This window comes from Loxodonta africana, chromosome 22 (genome assembly GCF_030014295.1).
Source record: "Loxodonta africana isolate mLoxAfr1 chromosome 22, mLoxAfr1.hap2, whole genome shotgun sequence".
NCBI lineage: Eukaryota > Metazoa > Chordata > Mammalia > Proboscidea > Elephantidae > Loxodonta > Loxodonta africana.
In genome coordinates this window covers 63252732-63274236 of record NC_087363.1, presented here as the reverse complement: position 1 = coordinate 63274236, position 21505 = coordinate 63252732, and positions in this window count along the sequence as shown.

Genomic DNA, 21505 nt, shown 5'->3' with positions numbered 1-21505 from the left:
GCTGAGCTCTTTAACCACTGTGCAACCAGGGCTCCAGGAAGAAGTATTGACAGCTGGAAAATATAGCCTTGGTGATAGAAGTGACACCAGAGATCACATGACAGAATTTTGCAAGACTAATGACTTCTTCATTGCAGATACCTTTTTCAACAACATAAATGGCAAAGCTACACACGACCTAACCAGATGGAATACACAGGAATCAAAAGACTACATCTGTGGAAAGAGACGATGGAAAAGCTCAATATCATCAGTCAGAACAAGGCCAGGGTCCAACTGCAGAACAGACCATCCATTGTTCCTATGCAAGTTGAAGCTAAAGAAAATTAGAACAAGTCCATGAGAGCCAAATTATGACCTTGAGTATATCCCACCTGAATTTACAGACCATCTCAAGAGAAGATATGACACATTGAAAGTTAACGACTGAATACCAGATGAGTTATGGAATGACATCAAGGACATCATACATGAAGAAAGCCAGAAGTCATTAAAAAGACAGGAAAGAAAGAAAAGACCAAAATGGATGTCAGAAGAGACTCGGAAACTTGCTCTTAAAAGTCGAACAGAAACAGTGAATGGAAAAAATTATGAAGTAAAAGAGCTGAACAGAAGATTTCAAAGTGTGGCTCAAAAAGACAAAGTATTAAAATGAAATGTGCAAAGACTTGGAGTTAGAAAATTAAAAGGGAAGAACATGCTTGGCATTTCTCAAGCTGACAGAACTGAAGAAAAATTCAACCCTCATGTTGTAATACTGAAGGATTCTATAGGGAAACTAATGAATGAAGCAGGAAGAATCAAAAGAAAATGGAAGGAATACACAGAGTCACCATACCAAATAGAATTAGTAAGGGTTCTATCATTTTAGGAAGTAGCATATGATCAAGAACCAATAGTACTGAAGAAAGAAGTCCAAGCTGCTCTGAAGGGAATGGTGAAAAACAAAGCTCCAGGAATTGATGGAATATGAATTAAGATGTTTCAACAAATGGTTACAGCACTGGAAGTGCTCACTCGCCTGTGTCAAGAAATTTGGAAGATGGGGTGGGGCCAAGATGGCGAACTAGTCAGGAGCTTCCGCTGATCTCTCTTACAACAAAGACCCTAAAAAACAAGTGAATAGATTATATATATGACAAGCTAGGAACACTGAGCATCAAAGGCAAAATTAAGGAATCAGTCTCAGTGATGAGGGAGGGAGAGATGGCGCAGAAGCAGCAACGAGTTGCCGAGCCCACGCAGCACCTTAGCTCTGATTCCTTGGAGCTGTTCTTTGGCTCAACTGTGGCAGGGCTGATGGTAGTTTCCTGGAACACGGCAGCTTAAGAGAAAGAAGGCAAGCAGAGTGACACACCCTTGACCCTACAGCATGTCTACAGTGGGGCTGGCTGTAGCATTTAGGAAGCGGCTGCTTCAGTGAAAGAAGGCAACAGAAGTGTTGGCACCTCAACCCCCTGTTGTGACGGCCATGGGACTGGATGTGGAGTTTAGAACATAGCTACTTCAGAGAAAGAAGGCTTGCATGGGACACAGCCCTAACCCCCTGGGGCAGTCTTGGTGGGAACCCAGCCAGTGCACACAGGCCACACACACCTCTGGAATCTGAGCACAAGATAAATGATTTTGTCGAATTTACTGTGAGCATGCAGATTAATAGCTCCTTCTTTTGAAAGAACTCTCTCCTATCTATCTAATCCCTCCTCCCTCTGCCCCAGCTGGCTTCATTAACAGTTGATTCCCCTGGGCTTGAGATAGAACCTGCTGCTCTTCCTGAGCTATTCTCCTGGCCTGCGAGAAGGAACAAATTAACAAACAGGGGAAAAATACTCTGCAGATTCCCCTAATCTGGAAGCTCAGACCAGAAGCAGCTCCAGTCCAGGCATAAGTGATCCACAGACTTCGTCTTTCACCATTGCAGGGATCCAGGTAGCAATTATATTGCAAGGGCAAATCTGTTTGATGTCTGAATAACTGTTTCAGCTGTGCAATAGAAGGGCAGATTTTGGAGGTATAATACCACTCTGCCTATTAAACAAGGCCTTCACCTACCCACTGCAGGGGCTTGAGGATTGGAGGTTCCATCTACACCACCTAGCCACCTACAAAAGGGGTTCATAGATAGTGGTGCCTGCCAGTCCTTACAGGTATAAGCAGTGGGTGCCTAAAGTACAGCTCCAGAGCCACCCACCAGAGTGCTCTAGAGAACAGAGACGCTCCTTCCTCACTGACACTTGGGGAAAGGCTGTCAGCCCCCTGCCTTCCTTGGAGTGTGACCCCCCCCCGCCGCTACCAGAAACCAGTGCATACACCCATCACCACTTCCTCTCTAAGACAGTAGGTGAGAGCCTACACCACACTCTAGGTGACTGAATATCAGAACACCTGAGATGAATCCATACAAGAATAGTGAATGGACTCCTAGGCTCATATACCTGGTAACAGCTCTAGACATCTGGTAACAGGACGTTAGTGCTTCAAACGCTCCAATAATCAAGTTAGCTCACTCTAGTAGCCTATTTTGGTATATTGAAACAAAATAAAGCAAGAAACAAGGACACCATAAGCAAACATAAAATAAATTAATACAATAACGTATAGATGGCTCGGAGACAACAGTCAATATCAAATCACATAAAGAAGCAGACCATGAATGCTTCAACTAACTCCCAAAACAGAGAATCAAGGACTCTCCCAGATGAAGATGCGTCCTGGAGTTACCAGATGTAGAACACAAAAGATTAATATACAGAACTCTTCAGCACATCAGGAACATGATCAGGCAACAAACACAAAAAGCCAAGAGTACACAGAAAAAGCAGTTGAAGAAATTAAAAAGGTTATTCAATAACATAATGAAAATTTTAATAAACTGCAAGATCTATAAAGAGACAGCAATCAGAAATTCAGAAGATTAACAATAAAATTACAGAATTAGACAAATCAATAGAAAGTCCGAGGAACAGAATTGAAGAACTGGAATGCAGAAATAGTGAGAAAGAAGATAAAACACTTGGCAACAATATATTAGAAGAAAAATCAGGTAAAAGAATTAAAAAAAAACTGAAGAAACCCTAAGAATCATGTGGGACTCTGTCAAGAAGAATAACTTGCGAGTGATTGGAATACCAGAACGGGGAGAGATAACAGAAAATACAGAGAGAATTGTTGAAGATTTGTTGGCAGAAAACTTCCCTGGTACCGTGAAAGATGATAGGACATCTATCCAAGATGCTCATTGAACTCCACACAAGGTAGATCTTAAAAGAAAGTCACCAAGACATATAATCAAACTTGCCAAAACCAAATATAGCCAGGGATAAGTGAGAAGTCACCTACAAAGGAGGATCAATAAGAATAAATTCGGACTATTCAGCAGAAACCATGCAGGCAAGAAGGCAATGGGATGACATATATTATTCAGCAGAAACCATGCAGGCAAGAAGGCAATGGGATGACATATATAAAGCATTGAAGAGAAAAATTGCAAGCCACGAATCATATATCCAGCAAAATTATCTCTCAAATATGAAGGCAAAATTGAGACATTTACAAATAAACAGAAGCTTAGGGAAACTGTAAAAACTAAACCAAAACTGTAAGAAATACTAAAGGCAATTCTTTGGATAGAAAATCAATAATATAAAATATCAACCCAGCGCTAGAACACAGAACAGAGCAACCAGATATCAACTCAGATAGGGAAATCACAAAAATAAATCAAAATAAAAAAAACACTGAAAACAGGGAATCAGTGATGTCATTATTTAAAAGATGACAATAAATCAATAAAGAAGAACTAAATAAAGTAGACATAGATCTTCCATATAGAGAGGAAATCAAGGCAATATAGGGAGGTACACGTTAGGTTTAAACTTAGAAAAATAAGGGCAAATATTAAGGTAACCACAAAGGAGACAATAATCCTACTTATCAAAATAAAATACAGGAAAAAAATAGAGACTCAGAAGAAACAACATCAAAAATAACAAATAAGAGGAAAAGGGAATATATAAAGATAAACTATTCAGCACAAAAAAATTAAGTGGGAAAAAGAAACTGTCAACAACACACAAAAAAGACATAAAAATGACAGCACTAAACTCATAACATATCCATAATTATGCTGAATGTAAATGGACTAAATGCACCAATAGACAGAGAGTGGCAGAAAGGATAAAAAACACAATCCATCTATATGCTGCCTACAAGAGACACACCTTAGATACAAACTAAAACTCAAAGGATGGAAAAAAATATATCAAGCAAACAGCAATCAAAAAACAGCAAGAGCAGCAATACAAATTTCTGACAAAATACACTTTAAAAATGCACCACAAAGGACAAGGAAGGATACTATATAACGATTAAAGGGACAATATACTAGAAGGATTTAAAAACCAAACCAAACCCAGTGCCATAGAGTTGATTCCAACTCATAGCAACCCTACAGAACAGAGTAGAACTGCCCTGTAGAGTTTCCAAGGAGTGCCTGGCAGATTTGAACTGCCGATCCTTTGGTTAGCAGCCATGGCACTTAACCACTACACCACCAGGGTTTCCAGAAGTATTTAAGCATATTAAATATTTATTTACCCAGTGTCGAGGCTGCACGATACATAAAACAAACTCTAACAGCATTGAAAAGTGAGATAGCTCCACAATTATAGAAGGAGGCTTTTCAACACACCACTTTCGGTGAAGGACAGAACATCCAGAAAGAAGCTCAATAAAGACATGGAGGAGCTAAATGCCACAATTAACCAACTTCACCTCATAGACATATACAGAACACTCCACCCAACAGCATCCAAGTATACTTTCTTTTCCAATGCACATGGAACATTCTCTAGAATAGACCATATATTAGGCCATAAAGCAAACCTTAGCAGAATCCAAAATATCAAAATATTACAAAGCATCTTCTCTGACCTTAAAGTCATAAAACAAGACGTCAGTAACAGAAATATCAAGGAAAAGTAATCAAACACTTGGAAACTGAACAATACCCTGCTCAAAAAAGACTGGGTTATAAAAGACATCAATGATGGAATAAAGAAATTCATAGAATCCAGTGAGAATGAAAACTCTTCCTATCAGAACCTTTGGGACACAGCAAAAGCAGTGCTCAAAGGTCAATTTATGTCAATAAATGCACACATACAAAAAGAAGAAAGGGTCAAAATCAAAGAATTATCCCTATGACTTGAACAAATAGAAAGAGAAGAAGAAAAGAAACATTCAGGCACCAGAAGAAAACAAATACTAAAAATTAGAGCAGAATTAAATGAAATAGAAAACAGAAAAAACAATTGAAAGAATTAACAAGATCAAAAGCTGGTTCTCTGAAAAGATTAATAAAACTGATAAACTATTGGCCAGGCTGACAAAAGAAAAACAGGAGATGAAGCAAATAACCCAAATAAGAAATGAAATGGGCAATAACACAACAGACCCAACAGAAATTAAAAGAATCATCACAGTACTATGAAAAGTTGTACTCTAACAAATTTGAAAACAGAGGAAATGGACAAATTTCTAGAAACACACTACCCACGTAAACTAACACAAACAGACAGAACAACTAAATAAACCTATAACAAAGGAAGAGATTGAAAAAGTAGTTAAAAAACTCCCAAAAAAGAAAAGCCCTGGCCCTGATGGCTTCACTGGAGAATTCTACCAAACTCTCAGAGAAGAATTAACATCACTACTACTAAAGGTATTTCAGAGCATAGAAAAGGGTGGAATACTCCCAAACTCATTCTATGAAGTCAGCATAACCCTGATACCAAAACCAGATAAAGACTCCACAAAAAAAGAAAATTACAGGCCAATATCCCTCATGAACTTAGACGCAAAAATCCTCAACAAAATTCTAGCCAATAGAATTCAACAACATATCAAAAAAAAAAATTCACCACGACCAAGTGGGACTCATACTAGGTATGCAGGGGTGGTTCAACATTAGAAAAACAATAAATATAATCCATCATATAAATAAAACAAAAGACAAGGACCACATGATCTTATCAATTGATGCAGAAAAGGCATTTAACAAAGTCCAACACCCATTCGTGATAAAACCTCTCTGCAAAATAGGAATAGAAGGAAAATTCCTAAACATTATAAAGGGCATTTATACAAAGCCAACACCCAGCATCATCCTAAATGGAGAGAGACCGAAACCATTCCTATTGAGAACAGGAACCAGACAAGGATGCCCTTTATCACCACTCTTATTCACCGTTGTACTGGAGGTCCTAGCCAGAGCTATAAGGCTAGATAAAGAAATAAAGGGTATCCAAATTGGCGAAGAAGAAGTAAAAGTATCTCTGTTTGCAGATGCCATGATCTTATACACAGAAAAACCTTAAGAAAACTACTGAAACTAATAGAAAAGATCAGCAGAGTTTCAGGATACAAGATAAACTTACGTAAATCAGTTGGATTCCTCTACATCAACAAAGGGAGCGACAAAGAGGAAGTCACCAAATCAATACCATTTACCATAGCCCCTAAAAAGATAAGTACTTAGGAATAAATCTAACCAGATACGTAAAAGACCTATACAAAGAAAACTACAAGACAGTACTGCAAGAAACCTAAAGAGACCTTCATAAGTAGAAAAAACATACCTTACTCATGGATAGGAAGACTTAGCATTGTAAAAATGTCTATTTTGCCCAAAGCGATCTATAGATACAATGCAATCCTGAGCCAAATACCGGTGACATTTTATGATGAGATGGATAAACAAATCACCAGCTTCATATGGAAGTGAAAAAGGCCCTGGATAAGGAAAGCATTACTGAAAAGGAAGAACAAAGTGGGAGGCCTCACACTACCTGATTTTAGAACATATTACACAGCCACAGTAGTCAAAACAGCCTGGTACTGGTACAACAACAGACACACAGTCCAATGGAACAGAATTGAGAATCCAGACATAAATCCATCCACATATGAGCAACTGATATTTGACAAAGGCCCAAAATCTGTTAAATCGGGAAAAGACAGTTTCTTTAACAAATGGTGCTGGCATAACTGGATATCCATTTGCAAAAAAATGAAACAAGACACATACCTCACACCATGCACAAAAACCAACTCAAAATGGATCAAAGACCTAAATATTAAATATAAAAGTATAAAGTTCATGGAAGAAAAAATAGGAACAATGCTAGAAGCCCTAATACATAAAATAAAATAAAATAAAATAAAATAAAATAAAATAAAATAAAATAAAATAAAATAAAATAAAATAAAATAAAATAAAATAAAATAAAATAAAATAAAATAAAATAAAATAAAATAAAATAAAATAAAATAAAATAAAATAAAATAAAATAAAATAAAATAAAATAAAAAATACATAAAGAGTATACAAAACATTACTAGAACTGCAAAAACAGCAAAAAAGAAATTAGATAACTTGGAGCTCCTAAAAGTCAAACACCTATGCTCATCCAAAGACTTCACCAAAACTCTAAAACGATTACCTACGGATTGGGAAAAAGTTTTTAGCTATGACATTTGCGATCAGCGTCTGATCTCTAAAATCTACATGTTACTGCAAAAACTCAACAACAAAAAGACAAATAAGCCAATTAAAAAATGGGCAAAGGATATGAACAGGCATTTTACCAAAGAAGACATTCAGGTTGCTAACAGATACATGAAGAAATACACACGATCATTAGACATTAGAGAAATGCAAATAAAAACAACAATGAGATTCCATCTCACTCCAACAAGTCTGGCATTAATCCAAAAAACACAAAATAATAAACGTTGGAGAGGCTGTGGAGAGACTGAAACACTTATACACTGCTGGTGGGAATGTAAAATGGTACAGCCACTTTGGAAATCGATTTGGTGCTTCCTTAAAACGCTAGAAACAGAACTACCATATGATCCAGAAATTCCACCCCTTGGAATATACCCTAAAGAAATAAGAGCCTTCACACAAAGAGATATATGCACACCCATGTTCACTGCAGCACTGTTTACAATAGCAAAAAGTTGGAAGCAACCAAGGTGCCCATCAACATCAACAGATGAATAGACAAATAAATTATAGTATATATTATAGTATATTCACACAATGGAATACTACACAACGATTAAGAACAACAATGAATCTGTGAAACATTTCATAACTTGGAGGAAACTGGAAGGCATTATGCTGAGTGAAATTAGTCAATTGCAAAAGGACAAATATTGTATGAAACCACTATTATAAGAACTCAAGAAATAGTTTAAACAGAGAAGAAAATATTCTTTTATGGTTATGAGAGGGGAAAGGGAGGGAGAGAGGAGAGAGGGATTCACTAATTAGATAGTAGACAAGAACTAATTCAGGTGAAGGGAAGGACAACATACAGTACGGGAGAGGTCAGCATAACTGCACTAAACCAAAAGCAAAGAAGTTTCCTGAATAAACTGAACACTTTGGAGGCCAGCATAGCAGGGGTGGGGGTTTGGGGACCATGGTTTCAGGGGACAACTAGGTCAATAGGCATAATAAAAACTATTAAGAAAACATTCTACATCCCATTTTGGAGAGTGGCGTCTGGGGTCTTAAATGCTAGCAAGATGCAACAATTGGTCTCAATCCACATGGAGCAAAGGAGAATGAAGAACACCAAAGACACAAGGTAAGTATGAGCCCAAGAGCCAGAATGGGCCACATAAATCAAAGCCAGAATGGGCCACATAAATCAAAGACTACATCAGCCTGAGATCAGAAGAACTAGATGGTGCCTGGCTACAACCGATAGCTGCCGTGACAAGCACAACAGAGAATCCCTGAAGGAGCAGGAGAGCAGTGGGATGCAGACCTCAAATTCTTGTAAAAAGACCAGACTTAATGGTCTGACTGAGACTAGAGGGACCCCGGAAGTCACGGTCACCAGACCTTCTGTTAGCCTAAGACAAGAACCATTCCTGAAGCCAACTCTTCAGACAGGGATTGGACTGGACTATAAGACAGAAAATGATAGTGGCGAGGAGTGGGCTTCTTGGCTCAAGTAGACACATGAGACTATGTGGGCAGCTCCTGTCTGGAGGGGAGATGTGAAGGCTGAGGGGAACAGGAGCTGGCTGAATGGACACGGAAACACAGGGTAGAGAGAAGGAATGTGCTGTCTCATTAGGGGGAGAGCAACTAGGAGTATATAGCAAGGTGTATATAAGGTTTTGTATGAGAGACTGAAAAAAAAAAATTTTTTTTTTATGAGAGACTGACCTGATTTGTAAACTTTCAGTTAAAGTACAATAAAAATATCAATAAATAAATAAATTTGGAAGACAGCTACCTTGCCAACCGACTGGAAGAGATCTATATTCATGCCCATTCTAAAGAAAGGTGATCCAACAAAACGCAGAAATTAGCAAACAATATCATCAGTTTCACCTGCAGGTAAAATTTTGCTGAAGATCATTCAAAAGCGGCTGCAACAGTACATCAAGGGCTAAGTGCCAGAAGTTCAAGGAGGATTCGGAAGATGGAACGAGGGATATAATTGCTGATGTCAGTTGGACCTTGGCTGAAAACAGAGAATACCAGAAAGATATTTACCTATGTTTTATTGACTATACAAAGGCATTTCACTGCGTGGATCATAACAAGTTATGGATAACACTGCTAAGAATGGGAATTTCAGAATACTTGTGCTCATGAGGAGCCTGTACATAGATCAAGAGGCACTGGTTCAAATAGAATAAGGGGAATACTGCATGGTTTAAAGTCAGGAAAGGTGTGAGTCAGAGTTGTATCCTTTCACCATATTACTCAATCTGTATACTGAACAAATAATCCAAGTAGCTGGACTGTATGAAGAATGGGGCATCAGGATTGGAGGAAGACTCATTAACAACCTGTGTTATGCAGATGACACAACCTTGCTTCTTGGAAGTGAAGAGGACTTGACGCATTTACTGATGAAGATCAAAGACCACAGCCTTCAGTATGGATTACATCTCAACATAAAGGAAACAAAAATCCTCACAACTGGACCAATAAGCAACATCATGATAAACGGAGAAAAGATTGAAGTTATTAAAGATTGCATTTTACTTGGATCCACAATAAACACCCATGGAAGCAGCAGTGAAGAAACAAAACGACGCATTGCACTGGGGAAATCTGCTGCAAAATACCTCTTTAAAGAGGTGTTAGAAAGCAAAGATGTCACTTCGAGGACTAAGGTGTGCCTAACCCAGACCATGGTGTTTTCAACCTTCTCATATGCAGGCGAAAGCTACATAACACATAAGGAAGACCGAAGAAGAATTGACGTCTTTGAATTATGGTGTTGATGAAGAATATTGAATATACCGTGGATACCAGAAGAACAAACAAACCTGTTTTGGAGGAAGTACATCCAGAATGCTCCTTAGAAGCAAGGATGGTGAGACTTCGTCTCATGTACTTTGGACATGTTATCAAGAGCGACTAGTCCCTGGAGAAGGAAATCATGACTGGCAGAGTATAGGGTCAGCAAAAAAGAGGAAGACCCCCAAAGAGGTGGAGTGACACGGTGGCTGCAACAATGGGCTCAAGCATAATGATTGTGAGGATGACACAGGACCGAGCAGTGTTCCATTCTGTTGTATACAGGGTTGCTGTGAGTAGGAACCGACTTGATGCCACCTCATAATAACATTATTAGTGAAATTCTATACTTTATTTAGATCTCCCAAGTTTTTACCTAATGTCCTTTTTCTTTTCCAGGATACCACAACATTACATTTAGTTGTTACATCTCCTTAGGCTATCCTAGGCTGTTACAGTTTCTTAGACTTTTCTTGTTTTTGATGACTTTGGCAGTTTTGAGAAGTATTGGTGAGGGATTTTGTACAATGTCCCTCAATTGGGATTTGTCTGATGTTTTTCTCAGAATTAGCCTGATGTCATCGTTTTTTCAGAGAAAGACTTCAGAGGTAAAGTGCCATTTTCATCACATCATACCAAGGATACTTATCCACATTCATGTTAACCCTGCTCACCTGGCTGGTAGTATTTGTCAAGTTTCTCCACCATAAAGTTATTCTTTTTCTCTTGTCCATATTGCACTCTGGAATGAAGTCACCATTTGCAGCCCACCCTTAAGGAGAAGGGAATTATACTTCAGCTTCTTGAGAGCAGAGTATCTACATAGATTATTTGGAATTTTTCTGCATGGGAGATTTGTCTAATCTCTCCATTTACCTAATCAATAACTTATTTATATCAGTATAGACTCATGGATATTTATTCTATATTTTAGTTTATAATCCAATACTACTTTACTTATTTCGTTGCTCAAATTTTTCTAGTTTTGGCCATTGGGGGCTGTTTCCATTGGCTCCGTGTTCCTTTGGCATACCTCCATTTCATTTGTTCTTCTGAGCACTTCCTTACTTTCTAGCCCTGCAAGATGCTCCAGGCTCATCTCATGTATTCACTGGCCTGGTCCTAAAATCAGCCATTTCTCCAAGGAGAACTGGTATCTTTTTTGTTGAATTGTATTAGAATCAAAGGTCTGATTATTGGATATGTTCATTGTTGCTGTGGTGTCATTGCTTCTAGATATTCTCAGCTGACAGAGCAACTCATTCTTATATACATATCTATAAATAATTCTACATGTATCCATCTGTATCTACATTAAGCTCAATATGAGTTCATACTGATGTCTCCAAGTCTAATAGATTACTACATGGATCATTCTAGATTCCTCTCCTTGCTTGTTTATAACCTCCCACTTCAACAGTGAGAAGTCAATAAAATCACAGTCTCTGGGGATAGGGCCACAGTGTTGGCATCTTTTTAAGCTCCCCCCTGGAGATTCCAATACATACTCAGGGTTGAGAACTACTGCCCTGGCCAGATTGTGCTAGTTGTTTTCATTCCTAAGTCCCCCCAGCTAGTGAGTGATACACAATGAGTTCCAAAAATGTTGGTGGCTTGAATGAAGCTGGCAGTGCGGTTTGAGGTAATGTGGACACGCTGTGGGTGTGGAAAGGAAGAAAGGGGTGAATTTGAGGGTTAGGGGCAGAAGACACTGACAGAAAAATAATGGACAATGAAAAAAGTTGGGGAGAAGAAGAGGGATAAAGCCACAGTCTTCATGCACATGTAAAAAATGTATTTAAAGAGGCCCCTGCCCTGTCGTTTCCCCATCTACACTGAGGCAAGAGGAGAGAAAACAGGCTCAAATACCAGCAAGTATGCTTAGACATAAGGCATAATTTCTTCACTGTAAAGATGTAAAAATAGAGAGCAGCCGGTGGAAAACTAGCCCCTATGAATCTAATAAAAACTCTTGGAGACGTTGCGGTGTGATGCTGAATTAGGTCAGCTGAGAAATGCAGTTTTAAAAAGTAGTAAGAGATGTTTAGACAATGGTTTTCAGCCTTTCTTCTGCTGGGAAACAATGAATTCCTCACTTAATCATCCTAAGCACCACCTCCCCCCCATCCCAGCAGGGTGGTCACTCACTATGGGCTGCAGTTGTAGGTAGGATAGGCAGGTTATGACAAATTCCCTGCCAAGTTCCATCCCTTTATCTCCTATTCATCCTAGTCTCTTATTATTCTACCATGAGAACTCAGGGCATTGCCTAGTATAGGAATGAGCCCACTGTAACACATGGACACTGCCTACTTCCACTATAGCATCTTGCATCACTCCTTCCCTCCCCACTCCAGCCACAGTGACCTTCTTTCACTTCTTTAAATATCTCATGCTCCTGCTCACCATGAGGGCTTTGCATAAACTCTTTCCTTCCCCTCCTTCATCTAGTTAACTCTTTTTCACCCTTTCAAGCTCAGCTCAAACATCAGTTCCTCAGGGGAACCCTCCCTGACTGCATAGCCTAAGCAAGGTTCCTTTGTTATATGGCCTATGTAACCATGATCCTTTCCTGCAGAGCATTTATCTTAGCTTGTAGATATATAACTGCTAGTTTTAGTCTTTGATTAGTATCTGTCTCCTTTTCCAGATGGTATGGGTATTGTCCCAATTATTTATTGCTATGAAACAAACAACAAAAAAAAACATTGCCACCCCAAAATTTCGTGGCTTAAAACAGCAACCACCACTATTTTGCTCAAACATCTGTAATTTGGGCAGGGGCCTGTGGGGACAGTGTATGTCTGTTTTCACATGGCATCTCTTGTCTGGGGCCAGAGGATACACTTTCAAGATGGCTTACTCATATGGCTAGCAGATGACACAGCTGTCATTTCATCTCCACATGTGCCTCTCCGTGGTGCCACAGTGACTGCGTTTCAATAGCATGCATCCAAAGAGACAGGAAGTAGAGGTGGCAAGTTACAAAACGGAGACTAGAAACTGTCACAGCATCATTCTTGCCACCTTTTATTGGCCAAGAAGTCACAGAGCACAGATTCAAGGAGAGGAGACAAAAAACTCTGCTCTCAATGGAAGGACTGTATAGAATTTTAGGACCATGCTTTAAAATGTCCACAAGCGTTAGCTTTGTTTGATTTTCCTTCCCACTGTCCCCTGAGCACCCAGCGCAAAGCCTGGCACAGAACAGGTGCCGAGCTGAGTGAGGAAATACATGCCTGGTGCCCTTTGACTCTTTCCCAGGGAGCCTGTGGTTGGTCAGAATACTTCTGAGCTTAATGCTAGCTCTCTGACTGTTTTTGCCTACAAGCCAGCTGTTGTGCCAAGCCAATATCTGGGTACTTCATTTCACATAGGGGGAAGCCAATTCATTCAGGCCCACTCTTTGCTTCCTGACTCCCTTTCTTATGGTTATGAGGGAAGATGGCAAACAAGTCACTCTCACAATTAGCAAAAATCGCAATTACAGGCACTTGCATGAAAACACAGTGTGCTTTAAATTAGTTACACATGACTAAGGCAAGTAATACCCACCTACAGTTGACATTCAACACCACCCACAGCAGAGTTTGCAGCACTGATCTAAAACTACTGGGGAAATCAGCCCTGCATACAGCTTTCTTGGGAGAGATCTACCCTGTTATGAATCCTGAAAGCAGCCTTGCTACTGCTTTCAAGCTAGTTTCCTGGCATGCTTCATGGGGATTTGTGGACCATATGTTAATGCAAGGTGAAAAGAATATGTAATTGAAATGCTGTGTGGTTACCTCTTGCTAGAAGTCCACTTGTGGCCATCTAGTACGGCACTGTAATAACAGCTTAAACACTTATGTGGTCAAGACAAATCCAGAGCGGAGCAAAGCACCATGAAAGCACATGTGGCATGAAGATAACTGGAACGCCATTGTCTTAAGTTTCTTTAAAAAAGTTTGATTTAAACCCCTAGAGTATGGCCCCTGGACATCCTTTTAACTCAGTATTGAAGTCACTCCTGAGGTTCACCCTTCAACCAAAGATTAGACAGGCCGGTAAAACAAAATGAGACTAAATGGGCGCATCTGCTCAAAAGCAAGGACAGGAAGGCAGGAGGGGACAGGAAAGCTGATAATGGCGAACCCAAGGTTGAGAAGGGGAGAGTATTGATATATTGTGCGTTGGCAACCAATGTCACAAAACAATATGTGTTTTAATTGTGTAATGAGAAGCTAATTTGCTCTATAAACCTTCACCTAAAGAACAATTTTAAAAAAAGAGAAAAAAGTTTGATTTTTGGAGACAGCCCAAGATGGCAGTTTAGTCAGACACACCATGCTACCCCCCTTCAGCAAAGACCTAAGAAACCAAATGAAACAGATACATATGACAATCTTGGAAATCTGTGCAGTAAATGGAAGGATGAAGAATTAGACTGAACACTGAATGGAAGGAGAAACTGAATGAAAACAGCTAAAGAGGAGATTTACAGATCTTAGGCACCCTGCCAGCTGGCCTGGCACAGCTTGGCCATCTTGAGACAAAGCAAACAGCATTCCTGGGTGAGGAGCACAATAAGGCAAATTCAAAGAATTCCCAACAGGAGACAGAGATACTGTGTAAACAAACCTGGAGTTGAAGGAAGGTGCCACCCGCACCTTTGCCAAATGACTGAGCATAGATGTGGTGAAACCCATGTGAAATTGCTCACAGATTAGTAAGTAAACACAAACAAGCATGCATATAACTTGCTTAATGTAAGCTTGTGCATACCTTGCTTACTGATAAATCTGCCCCTGAGCAGGAGATCCTATTGCCTTCATCCAACATCTGCCCAGCTACAATATCACACATCCCACACTCAGACAGTTCTAGTAGGCCAACTGCACATGCACTGAAACCCCTTGATCTCCTACCACCTACTGAGGTACCAATTCTTGCACGTGCAGAGGGCATATCGTATCCATTTGGGTAGCACTCCCCCACAGCGGCTATGGAGACATCCTGCCCTGACCTCCAAAGGACACACTAAATGCTAGCACCAACAAGGAAGGACCCCAGGGCCCCACAAGGGCTGTGGAGAGATCCTGACCACCTAACACTTGTCACCCAATATCAGGGGAAGAACCTGCTCCCCCATCTCCACTCAATCCTGTAAGAGAAGACATAAGAAGAGGACTCACACATGTGTGTGACTTGCCATACCTACTAGTGTGAGATTACACCCAGTCAGTAGATACCACCAAAGTCACACATAGGCCAGTACCACAAAAGAACAACGATTAAAATAATATAAAGGAAGAAAGGCATTCTAAGCATAAGAGAAGCAAGAAAGCTCCTGATATATCAAAACAAAACAAAACAAAAAAATCGGGACAAAACAGAAAAAATACAATCAATAAAGAAATATATAAATAAATAAATTAACACCTTAATGCCTAAAAGACAACAAACAGTAATAAATCATATGAAAAAATGAACAAGATGGCTCAAACAAGTGAGCAAAATAAAGGGACAGAAAACCTTCCTGAGGAAGAACTGGTAATCTGATATAGAATTCACAAGCCTTAAATGTAGGCTCCTTAAAGAGATCAAGGAAAACACAGACAAAACCCTAGAAGAAATTCTGGGAAACAGTACAAAAACAAAATGACAAACTAAGTAGACAATTAGAAACCATACAAAAACAACTAGAAATCTAGAAGATTAACAATAAAATATCAGAAATGGATAACTCAATAGGACTTAGAAGCAGAATTGAATCAATGGACGAAAGAATCAGGGAAATAGAGAACAAATCTCTTGGTACTAATTTGTTTGAGGAACAATCAGAAAAAAGAAGGAAGAAAGCCTAAGAGTTATGTGAGACACCATGAAGAGGAATAATTTACACACAGTAGGATTCCAGAAGGGGAGAAGAAAAAAGACAGAGAGAATCTTTGAAGATGTATTGGCAGAAAACTTCCCAAATAATCATGAAAGACAAGAAGGTTTCCATCTAAGAAGCTTGAACTTCACACAGGATAGACCCCAAAAGAAATTCACCAAGACTTATCATAATCAAACTTTCCAAAACAAAAGAAAGCTGCCTCATTCATGCATTCCAAATCAGCCTCCTCCTCACTCACTGGCCTGACTATAAATGGAAAACCCTTACCGAGCACCTATGATGTGCCATATTCTAAATGCTTTATATTTGTTAATTTGTTTAATTCCCACAACAACCCATGAGCTAGGTTCTTTTATTATCATCCCCCTCGTGGTGGACAAAGGAGTCCCTGAGTAGTCCAAATGGTTAAGCACTCAGCTGCTAACCAAAAGGTTGGTGGTTTGAACACACTCAGAGGCATCACAGAAGAAAGGCCTGGCAATCTATTTGTGAAAAATCAGCCATTGAAAACCCTGTGGAGCACAGTTCTCCTCTGACACCATGGGTTTGCCATGAGTCAGAATTTACTTGATAGCAACTGGTTGATGGTTTGCTCTGTGGTGGATAGACACTAAGAAGGCCCCCATGATCCTTTCCTCCCAGTACTCATGCTTTTGTGTAATTGCCTCCGCTCGAGTGTGGGTAGGACCTGTGATTTGGTTCTAATCAATTTAATATGGCAAATGTGATGCGATGTATGAGATCAGAGTGTAGTGCCCAACTTGCTGGAGTCTCTCTCTTCTTTCATTGCTGGCTTTGAAGAAGCAAGCTGCCATGAGTCTCGCAGCCGCAACGAAATGGATTCTGCCAACAGTCTGAGTGAGCTTGCCACGGACCTTCCAGATGAAAATTCAGCCATGGCTGACACCTTGATTACAATCTTGCAGAGGACTCAGCTAAGTCATGCCCAGACTCCAGATCAACAGAAATTATAGGGTAAGAAATGTGTGTTGTTTTAAGTCACTGTAATTTGTTGTGGAGCAACAGATAATTAATACAGCCATTTTACAGGTGCGGATGCATGGGGATATTAAGCATGTTGCTCAGGGTATCCCTGGGCTTTAAATTGCCCCTTCTACCGTTTTCTAAAATAAAAGTAACAGCTACCATTGTTTGGGAACTTACAACATGTCAGGCATTGTGCCAGGTGCTTTACACGTGTCAACTCGTGTAACTCTCACAAAACCCCTATGCAATAGGCAGTACTATCATCATATTGTATAGGTGATTAAACTGAGACTCGGCAGGGCTACTTTTTCCACACTCATCGCTATTTAGTCTTGAAACCAATACAGGTACCCAAATTAAACACAGCTTGATTCTACAGCCCATGTTTACTCTTAAATCTGCACTACATTGCTTCCTGGAAAGATGCAAAATAACTGTAGGTGTGTCCTGATAAAAATGGGAAGGTTCAGGCCTCCAACCAAGGTTGGGCTTCCCAGTACTAAAGGTGGGCATAGAAACTGACTGTGAGGGTGAAATTGTCTCTCAAATTACAGAGAATTAAACTAAGACAGCATTCAGTGATGGAAGCCTCAGAGAAGAAAACAATCTGAGCCAAGTGTTATCATGAGGGCTCTGGGAAGGGGACAAGCCCTTGGAGACATCAGAACACAACAACGGGTTTCCAAGTGATGTGGGTGGAGGAGATAGGAGAAAGTCCTTGGGCACAATGTGAATGGCTTTATGTAGATTCATACAGCCCTCCATTTAACTAGGAAATGAGTTTTAAGGTTATGGAGCCATTTTGTTCTTAGACAAGCAATAGCAGGGAGAGGCATTTGTTCAAAATTAGAATGGAATATACAGAGATAACCTATTGAGAAAGGGCTTTTAAACAGTGCCTGGCATAAAGCAGGAACTCAACAAATGTTGGTTCTTTCTCTTCTTTCTAGTGTTTGATTTCTATTTTCTCAGCTATTGTGATGTTTTAATGTGCACCAAGATGGACTGAGGTCCCTGGGTGACATAAACAGTTTGCACTTGGCTACTAAAACTAAAGGTTGACTGTTCAAATCCATCCAGCAGTGTCGTGGAAGAAAGGCTTGGCAATCTACTTTCATAAGATGACAGTCATTGAAATCCTTATGAAGTGCAGTTCTACTCTGTAACACACAGGGTCGCCATGAGTGAGAATTGACTTGATGGCAATGGGTTTATTTTGTTTGTTTGTTTTTGGTTTATGATAGACTGAGCCTTGAATGTTCTGCTTTAAAACAATTCCTTCAAGTATTATTTTCTTAGGACTGCCTTAAAAAGTACTATAAAGTGAGTGGTTTATAAGACTAGAAGTGTATTGTTTCACAGTTCTGGAGGCTAGGAGTCTGAATCCAGGGTGTCGGCAGGGTCAAGTTCTCTCTGAAGGCTTTAAGGAAAGATCCTTTCCTATCTTTCCCTGCTTCTGGTAGTCCCAGGTGCTCCTTGACTTGTAGCTGAAGCAGAACTCTGTAGTCACATGGCCATCTTTCTGTCTCTTCTTGTCTCTTCCCTTCTTTTATAAAGATACCAGTCAGATTGGATTAGAACCTACCACACTCTGGTATGATCTCATGTTAACTGATAACACCTTCAAAAGACCTTATTTGCAAATAAAGTTATGTTTATAGGTACAGGGATTAGGACTTCAACATATCTTGGCGGGGGGGCACAAGCCAATCCATAATATTTCAGTTGAGGCTTCTTTATTCTTGTGCCAAATTTCAACTCTGATGGTCAGACTTAACTTCCCTTTTTATGGTGTCTAAAAGTCAGGAAACAAGGAATATTGAAGTCCCTATCATTCAGGCTAGCGAGGTACATCTCATTAAACCACGCAAAGAGTTCCGAGGTAAAGGCTGCTATCATTCCTAAATTATTGGACTGAGAAGGAAGTGAAAGTATATGTTGTCACATATACAGGCCACTTAGATGACCACAGTATGGACAGAGGTTGACTCAGGATGACTGAAAGACAAGGCTCAACTCAGTAAATCAAACCAGGTACCTTATCTCAGAGTATAGAGAAAGTCAGCATTGTCAGGATACTCAGCAGAGAGATGAGCAGCACTCTCCAGGACTGGTGGAGGAGCAGCCATTAACCTCTAAATCTATATCAGGGATGTGCACATGTGGTTGATAGGTCTGGGAAAGGGGTACATTAGGCCTTTTGCAAGCTCAACTGCCTAACCCTCAACCCTCACAGGCTCAGCCTTCTAGATATAAGGCTAGAACATTCTGCAGGTAAACTAGGCATGTCCAGGGACCTTTCCCTCGGCAGGAGCACTCTGTCAATCTTGGAGTCATGAAATAGACAATAGACACTGGAACACAGTACAGTACACTCAGGTTTGCTAGGGTGGTCTTAGGCCAGAGCTAAGGTGGAATGTGGCACTATCCTAGGGCCTGGCCATTTTGAAAACACTGCAGGGAAACCGGGGGGAAAGAACTAGGTAGAAACGGGGCTGAAGAGCTGCCAGATTTCAATTCAGATTCTGTTAGATTTAGATTCTGTTTCGTCTACATGATAGGCTCTGTGCCAATGATAAACAAGGTATAGTTCCTGCCCTCAAGGAGCTTGTATTCTTTCAGGAGAACTCATTCAGAAGAATTAAACAACCAGAACATGGGGAAGATTGATGTAAATTAGAGCAGAGCGACGCGAAATGCATTAGAAGACTTTGGCAGGACAGACTGATTCCCAGCAGCAAGACTGTGGAAGGTTTCATGGGGAGGCAGCATTCAGCATGATTCTGGAAAAAAAAAATGGTTCAGTTCCGAATAGGTAGAAGTAAGGGGAAAGTTTGTGCCAGAAAGGAAAGCATTGGATATAGAAATGAGAGATATAAAGATACAGAGACACACAGAAGATTCATAAAAAGAATATTCATGGAGTAGGAAGATGTAAGTTTGCCTTGAGTGTGAGGGACGAGGCAAGTTAAGTAATGGGTCATAAAGGGAGGAAAACAGACTGGATCTAGAGCATCTAGGATTTTGAAGGCAGAAAAAAAGCCACTTGAACTTTATTCGGTAGACTATGGGGAGCTGTAAAAACAAAATTGGAAAGGAAAGCATTTAGACTTGCCTGACATTTGGAGATGTCATGTCTCCCTGTATGCCATAGTCCTAGATGGAAAAGGGCATTGTATCTCAGAATAGTCTAAGGAACACTGACCACATGCAAGTTTCCACAAAATAAAGAGTCCTGTGGTAAAATAAGTATTGGAAATGCATAGATTCCCCTCTTGAAAATCTGAAATGCATTTTAGGGTGTTAGAGGCACTGAGAAGTCCTACAGTAGGAAAACCTATTGACCTCTGTTTCACCCAGCATTTTCCCAAGTTGATTTCATTACAGACTTTTTCTTTGACTAAATACCTATTAATACCTTTTGAAACTATAGAACGCATTGATGCATGGGGATACACGGTCTATGTTCTCCACTTTTTATGCTGAAGTTGAGATTTCTTAAGGGACTATCCGAGTCCTCATTACTCTTTAGAAAAGGGTTTAAAGGATGATTTCTGTTTAATAAGCAACTTGACTAAAAGGGATAAGCTGAGGATGAATCTACCAATGGGTCATCATCTAAGAAAACACTTTATTGAGTCAGTCTTTTCTTCTTCAAGGAACAGAGAACTCGCAGCTTTCACTGTTGCCTCTGCTCTTTGAAGGCCCAAGTGGACTTGTCTGGATACAAGTATCAGTCATTCCACATTAATTACAAGTGTCTATTAGAAGGCGCAGGCAAATAAACGGGGCAAGTGAAGACCTGTAAAAGCACAGGGCCTAATATAAATCAGACGAAAAACTGTCAGCGGGGTCTTCACTGGGACCAAGAACATGACTCAGCCATAAAATGGTTCATAGCTATTGCTTCTCTCTTCTTCCATATAAACATTCTGTGCCTTGTGGAAAGATTCTTTACCGTCTATTCTGGGCAATAGACCCAAAGATACAGCACAGAAAGGGAGCATAATTTGGCTATAAAAATGTTGTAATAAGTGATTTTATATAACTGAAGTGCCAGTTCCTTTACTATATCCTCCCACTCATTTTACAACCAGTTAATATTTTTCTGAACTTTTGTGTTGTATTCCACTCAGCCGCCTCTGCAATCTTTTTTGCCTATTTTTCTGCCAGAGTCACAAGAATAAAGCTGTCAGATGGTCCGCGAAGCCATTTTTCTTGTCTGGCAAATTGTCTAGAGGCAACCATAACCTCCTACCTGCTCCGCTCTCTAACGGAAGTAGCCTGTCTTAACA